An 8457-nucleotide genomic window follows, 5' to 3' on the forward strand; every position below is an offset into this window, starting at 1 on the left:
AGATATATCTGTATATGTATGTGCATAGAGGTAGATATATCTGTATATGTATGTGCATAGAGGTAGATATATCTGTATATGTATGGCATAGGGGTAGATATATCTGTATATGTATGTGCATAGAGGTAGATATATCTGTATATGTATGTACATAGAGGTAGATATATCTGTATATGTATATGCATAGAGTTAGATATATATGTATATGTACGTGCATAGAGGTAGCTATATCTGTATATGCATGTATGTGCATAGAGGTAGATATATATGTATATATATGTATGTGCATAGAGGTAGATATATCTGTATATGTATGTACATAGAGGTAGATATATCTGTATATGTATGTGCATAGAGGTAGATATATCTGTATATGTATGTACATAGAGGTAGATATATCTGTATATGTATGTGCATAGAGGTAGATATATCTGTATATGTATGTGCATAGAGGTAGATATATCTGTATATGTATGTGCATAGAGGTAGATATATCTGTATATGTATGGCATAGAGGTAGATATATCTGTATATTTATGTGCATAGAGGTAGATATATCTGTATATGTATGTGCATAGAGGTAGATATATCTGTATATGTATGTGCATAGAGGTAGATATATCTGTATATGTATGTGCATAGAGGTAGATATATCTGTATATGTATGTGCATAGAGGTAGATATATCTGTATATGTATGTGCATAGAGGTAGATATATCTGTATATGTATGTGCATAGAGGTAGATATATCTGTATATGTATGTATATGTAGGTAGCTATATCTGTTTACGTATGTATATGTAGGTTATGCATGTGTATATGTTGGTGTCTATGTCTGTATTCGTATGTATATGTAGGTAGACACATCTGTATACGTTTCTATGTGTAGGTTATGTATATGTGCGTATAAATATATGTTGGTATATGTATATGTACGTACGTATAATTTTATGTGTATACAAAATTAGGCAGCTACATGTTTATACGTGGAGATGTAGGCAGCAATACATTTGCATATATTTGCAATGTGTACGTTTATTATGGTTCGTGTATTTGTTGGTATGTAGGCCTATGTATATCGATACGCTGAAGACATAATATACCGACACACTGGCCATAACAGAACCACGCTGTTTTACAGAACGGGGTGGACACATCATGTGTTAATTATCAAGTCCATATTGGTACAATTGCGTTGGTTTATAGCCTATTTCCACGTCTATACACACATTATTACAACATTAACGTGACATTATACCGACGAAGTCGCCCGCCACAGGTATGTGCAAGTCGCGACTATCACCCCCTTTCCTTTCCCATCACGCGTTCCGATGTTGTTTTTCATGGTCGATTTAGTTAACGACTTTAACCTAGCCATTCATGCGAACGTTGCCTCTTAAACACTAACAAACAGTAAACAGCTCCAGACGTGTGATAATAAACCAAGAAGGCGATCGCACGGGGAAATGAAGCCCCAAGTCAATACAAGCGCATCAGTATTAGCGTCCATCGAGACGCTTGACGAAAAGGTATGTCGCATGGTACGAGTACCGATGTGCGGCGGGAGGCAACAAACAAACTGTTACTTTTTATGCAAATGGTTTGAGTGGCGGTGCTACCGGTGGAGCAGATAGTGCTTTCACTCTCGCGAACACCTGGTTTCATCACTGATTTTCATCATATAATTTTTCATCTCTATTTTTCCTTTTGCGCCCAATATAATCTGTTTCGGGGATCCATTCATATAATTTTTCATCACTATTTTTCCTTTAGCGCCCATTATAATCTGTTTCGGTGATCCATTCATATAATTTTTCATCACTATTTTTCCTTTTGCGCCCAATATAATCTATTTCGGTGATCCATTCATATAATTTTTCATCACTATTTTTCCTTTTGCGCCCAATATAATCTGTTTCGGTGGATAATCGAGACGATTACGTTCTGGCGTTGACATTTTAAATTTACATTTAATTAAGAATGGTAATTGTTTAGGGAGGAAGTGACTCGGAGAATCTTTGTCTAAACAGGTGGATGTAATTTGATGAAAATATATTACTAATAGACATATATTATAATAATATAATATTCAGTAATTACTAAACTGACAGGCAAAAGAAAGTATACACTTGAAAATTGGTTCTGGTAATAACAAAAGAAGTACACACGTTATCAAAATTGACTAGGTCGCCGAAACGCTGCACAAGTAAGGTCTAAAACAACTATGATACCCGTGACATTTTTTGTATATTTCAATTTGATATATAAGGAGTAAAGGTTCTGTTGCTCGGCAGTTTATCACATAGTTTTACCATTCTAGGCGACCCGTGAAGATCCGGGTAGAATAGGCGACTATGCTTGTCGTAAGAGGTGACTAACCGGATCGGGTGGTCAGGCTCGTTGACTTGGTTGATGCATGTCATCGTATCTCAATTGCGTGGACTAATGGCAATAATGTCAATCACTGGATTGTCTCCCGATATAATGATTTTGTTTATTTGTTTTTTGTTTAACGCCGCACTCAGCAATATTCCAGCTGTATGACCGCGGTCTGTAAAGAATAGAGTCTGGACCAGACAATCGAGTGATTGACATCATGAGCCTCGATCCAAGCAATTGGGATACGATGACGAGCATCAACCAAGTGAATGAGTCTGACCACCGGATCCCGTTAGTCGCAATAATAAGGAGTGGGTAAGTATAGATTAAGAAACTCGTTAACTTGAGTGGAAATGGTGCTTGGCTTGGCGACAACGGTAGAAGACCCAAGGGTCTAGGGACTCTGGTATCGAACCACTCCTACAATCAGGATTAGTACCGAAAAACAAGGGTATTAACGTATTGAAGGGAGTTAGTGCACCCCGTAAGCGATCGAAGTCGGAGGAGATAGTTGCTTAGACAATGTAGGGTTCTCCACACCTATAGGGAGATATGTTTGTAAAAAAACAAGAAATTCGACACGGGGGCTGTGGAATTAGATGCTAGCCGTTGTCAGTTGTACATAGCAATATCCTATCAGTTTCTGCATGCCAGCTGACATTGATACACGATGATCATCATCCGCCCGTGTTAGATATGTTCCCTCACGTACTTAACGGTACAAATGTAACGGTATAGATCCCATTTATATATTCAAATTTTGTTAACGTAATGTCCAGTCACGCTTCCCATGTCACGCTCGACATGACCTCTGGTCCCGTACGTGACAGAGCACACTCAACAACACGACAGTAGAAGTTCAACATACATGTACAGGCATGTACACTAGGTCTTGAGGCTTAAAACCATCTAATGTTTTTTTAAATCTCATTTTATTTCTATTGACCCTTGTGATCACACACACGCACGCACGCACGCACGCAAACTGCCAGGCAACATTGGGCTTTGGTTATAATTAATATCAATCACCGGTTTATCTGGTCCAGACTCGATTATTTACAGGCCGTCATATACCTGTTATACAGCCGAGTGCAGCGTTTAAAGAATAAGCAAATAACAAACCAAAATGTGTACGGGATTATATACTACGGGGCAAAGAAAAGTATACACGTGAAAACTGGATTTGACAAAGAAAGTACAAACATTATCAAAACGTTACAAGGCTGGAAACAGTCGCCAAACTACTGCAAACACAACTATGATACGCGTATCAAATACATCACCATCGAATACGCATATCTTGTTTGTCTCATTATTAGCCAACAGCAAACATGCATGAGTATATACGCTCTTTTGCCTGGCAGAATATATATATGTCTTCGAACGTCTTTATTTCAATTTATCTCACGGTATTAATGTAAACTTTAACAAATATGAATATAAAAAGTGTCAGTTCGTAATTAAGATAAATGTCAAAATATACACACGCAGGTTGATAAGAAAACGATTTACTTCCAACTAAGATAAAAATGTTAAATTAGTGTTTCATATGCTGTCACTACGATAACCACTGACACAGTTGTGGAATACGTTTCATTCTTAAATATTTCGTGTGACACCTGTCAAGGGATCATTCACCAATGTAATGTCGATGTCTCTTTGAGTCGTGTATGCTTGCAGGCATGTACTGTTATGTAATAGACACAATGTTCACGTATACCGTTATATCACCTCGGGGCAAACATACCATCTCACGCTGCGACACATCCGGGTTACAACTGGTGTATCTTCCGGCGTAAATAACTTTTCGTTTTCTGCCTAACTGTGGTTGTTTTACATGTTGGGGACAAAATATTGTCGAAACTAAATGCGTTTCGCAGGAATGTTGATTTAGTGCATGTACGTACAATAATGTTGCAAATGTCACCTGATTGTACGAAAATATTTACAAATTTATGTGTCAAACCAGAAACCTCACATTTCAGTCACGAACGAAACATCGTGTGTACACGTATAGGGCGCAGGTATAGGATACAAAGAAATGAAAATAAACTTATGTTGTTTGATAGGCATTACTTAGAAGTTGACGGATGACAAGATAGACACAATTTTTATGGATAACAACTTCTTTAATACTGTAAAAGGCTGCCTTTTACAGTATTAAAGAAGTTGTTATCCATAGAAATTGTGTCTATCTTGTCAATAAACTTATGGGCAAAATAAAGTACACATCTCAGTTGATTTTATCATATGCTTGTTTTTCAATTTCAGGTTTCTCCAGGTGCAGACATAGTATCCCCAAAAATGAATAGTACTAGCGCTTAGTCAGCACTTAAAGAATATCACTGTATGCTATTTTTAATTTTGAAATATAATATTTATTTAACTTTTAAAAAATATAATTAAAAAAAATTAAACTGCTGATTGACATATTTCACCTCTTATCTGTGAAAATCAGTTGATTCGCAGGGCACAAATAAATAGCACTTTAAACATGGAAGGGGTCATGTGGGTGTATATAAAATTTCTTACCAAAGTCTTCATTGATACCCACTCTTATTTACCCCAAGTCACCCAACCATGTGTTTTTGTGCTCAAGTTGGTGCAGAAATGTTTGATGATTGGTTAGACATTATCAAAATTATCAAAACGCCCTTCACTTTTTCAGCTTCATCACAAAAGTCAGATGTATACTTTCTTTTGCCCATCAGTTTACGTTGAACCCGACCGACCTGGCGTTAAATACATCTTGGGTAAATTAATGACCATGACAAACACGTGATGTAAACATCAAGGAAGTAATACATTCAAATCTGGATAGAACTAAAACCAACGTTCATTAATAATTATTTTGCAGGTATGAATGAATTTTGATACATTTGGATACATTTCTGTTGTTGTAATTATGGGGAGGAATATTTATATAGATATGTTGTTATCTGTTTATAATTACAAATGGGAATAAATATTGCTTAAACAAATGCAATTAACGTATTACGTATATCCATGTAGGACCTACACATACCTTAATTATAGCCAATTTTCACTTATCAACTCAGACAGTACAAATGACATTTTCATTAAATTCCCAAATCCTGACAGTGAAAGGCCCAGTCATGTCGACAATGTCCCAACACGTTCTGAAGCTTTTGGTGTCAAATGGCCGTCAACTACTTCTTTTATACCCCTGTACCCGCCGATAACCACAGCAATCTTGACAAAGACACCATTCATCGATTCCGTGGGAACACATAATTAACGTTCATGTCGTACATTATAGACGCTATTAAGCAAGGTACATCAACACTATATGTGGGATAAGAACGTCACTAGATGGTTGTCTATTCGTGATTCAATACAGTCATGGCATTCATTCATCCATTGATCAAAGAACCACATATACTAGACTTGCATAAGTCTCTAAGGCAATACGTGTTAGTTTAAATCATAATTAAAATTTTCAAGATTATGTAAATAATAGAAAAAGTTGTCCCTATAAGAGACTGGAGTCCTTAGATGTACTGTCCACATATCTAGACTTGCCTATTAGGAGGATAGAATTGCAACACATCCATGGATTTTTCGTTCAGTAAGAGCCTTGGAGCAAGGCTACATATAAACCTGCACGTACGCATGCCATGTCAAACAAAGACAGGCGAATGCATTTTTTTTACATGATTTGTATTTTGTATCTGTACCTTAGTCTGTCTTAGAACCCCTGAAACTCACTGCAGTTTCTGATATTTTATTGTATTTTATTATCAGATAATTTAGCAACTCTTTCTTCTGTAAAGCATTTTCATTTCAGGGACTTCATGTCAGTGGACCTATCTATACCTGCGGAAAGGGTGAGAGCGATTTTGTATAATTATGTTATGTGAACAAACGTTTGTTTAAAAAGAATCTTTGAATTAGAACTTAATGTAGGTGCATACAAAAGCTTTAAAACATGTTTATGGCATTAACACACAGCAACATCTCGGCACTTGATATAGTTAAATGAAAGCAACAAAACGCTTTCCATATTCAAAAGAATTCTGTGTCAAAACAACCCATTGTCCGATTCCGACTATACATGTATAGTGATCAACTGTATGATTCGCCATCAGTGATGACACCGGTAGTTCAACACGTCAACTCCAAATCCCCATTACCTTATAGTTATTATCACGGCCATCTAGAAATATGCAAAGAACATTGAACTACTCCATGATTCGTTAATCCGTACATTTGTTAATCCAAAGGATTCAACTGGGAAGGACACAGTCCGGATTAACCGGGTTTCACTGTATGCAAATTATATTAATCTACTACGCTATGCCTTGAATTAACAACAAAAGTGATTTTATTTTAAGTTTCTAAATACGTTTGAAAGTAGCATTATTACTGGGTCATATAGTTTAAATGCTATTCATAATGTGTCAAAGTGATTTCCATGTTCCACGTGTAGCCACTCTGGTTCCGTATTACCATCTTTTCACATACCACTTCCTCCGCTGAATTCTCCGTACAAGAGCAGCTCTTCTCCCTTCCTTGTTTACATTCCACAGCATTTCTTCCCAGAGGGCGGGCTGGGGCTTGCTTTCAGGACATTAGTGGTCATTGCTAATGGATAGATAAACTGCTAAAATAAGACCAACGTTACCATGGGAACACGCAAGCTAAGTCTCCCATCAGCTATATTTAAAATACGCGTGCCTCCTGCCTGTTGATGGGTGTATTTGGACCGCAATTATCGCAAGAATGTTACCTGTCGGTGTAGATCGGGAATATCTGTTGCATGTATTTTTATTCATTGTATTGCGATAGTTCTTGCTGTTGCGAAGAATAAACAAATATCTGAGAGAACGGTTCGAGATGTCTCTAATTGGCGGTTTTATGTGATGTTGAGCGTGTTGTTTACGGTGGGTAACATTGAATTATTTCTAAATGAGAGTTTTTTGGGCGAATATTTGACTTTCTCAATGCCGTAATGTACTCTGTGTGTCAGTTGTGTGTTCCAAAATAGTTGCGGTCCGGAATATTCCTGGGATTGGATTAGTCGGCTTTTAATCATTCAGGCGTTTACAGGTTTTTTTTCGATTTGGATTTTTTTTCATTGAAGTTGTCTACCACTTTCATTTATTTGAGGCGCGGGTGGTCGCTTTTTTGTGCAGAGTTGCATCCATTGGATGTGCCAGAATGCGATGGACGTGGGTTCGAATCTCAAAGTCAACCAATTTACCATCCTTGGTCCGTTAGAACCATATCGCGGGCAAAGGGTTTCACTAAGGTTTTATTGACGTCTATGGCCTCGTCAAACTAGACTTTCCTTCCACATATTTGTTTTTTAACGCCGAACTCCAATTTCCCAGCTATTTGACGGTTGCCTGTAAATGGTCGAATCTGAACCAGACAATCCAGTATGAACAACTACAGGGGTACGATGACACGCTATCAACCATGTCACCTTGGTTGACCACCCGATCCATTCTGTCGCCTCTGATTTACGAGCATTATACGACTCTTGCCCAGAAGTTGTTTGATCAAGGTTTCAACAATCTAAGCCCTCAGTAAAGCTTTTAAAACGTTTTATGGTAGAGAAGTGGAGGACATTTCCAATTTTGACGCAACAGTGACAAAAATGATGTCCAATGCAATTCCCTATTTTGACTTATGTTCCCGTGTTTTCAGGTGAACAATTTCATGTGTTTGTGACGGTGCCACCTGTGGGGCAGGATACGCTGACCTTTTCGCGAACACCTCGTGTCATCACTATGTGGTAGTTATTCATAAACACATGCTCACATTGCGAGAGCAACAAGAGACTTCCTCCAGCAGAATGGCATCAGAACCCTGAATGCCTTCAGTCTCGATTTAGATCCCATTGAGCACCTGTGGGACGAGGTTCAAACACGGCTGAATGACGTCCGACCAAGGCCAACAACTGCAGCTGAACTGCGTCAGTGTGGGCTCAAGAGACTATGGCCTTCATCAACCACCTCATCCATTCCATGTATCGACGTTGCAAGGCAGTCATCAATGCACATGGCGGACTTACGAGATGCTGACTTGTGATGCCATTCTCTAAGAGACTAG

Source organism: Haliotis cracherodii, unplaced genomic scaffold (genome assembly GCF_022045235.1).
Source record: "Haliotis cracherodii isolate W230 unplaced genomic scaffold, xgHalCrac1.p SCAF_3, whole genome shotgun sequence".
Taxonomy (NCBI): domain Eukaryota; kingdom Metazoa; phylum Mollusca; class Gastropoda; order Lepetellida; family Haliotidae; genus Haliotis; species Haliotis cracherodii.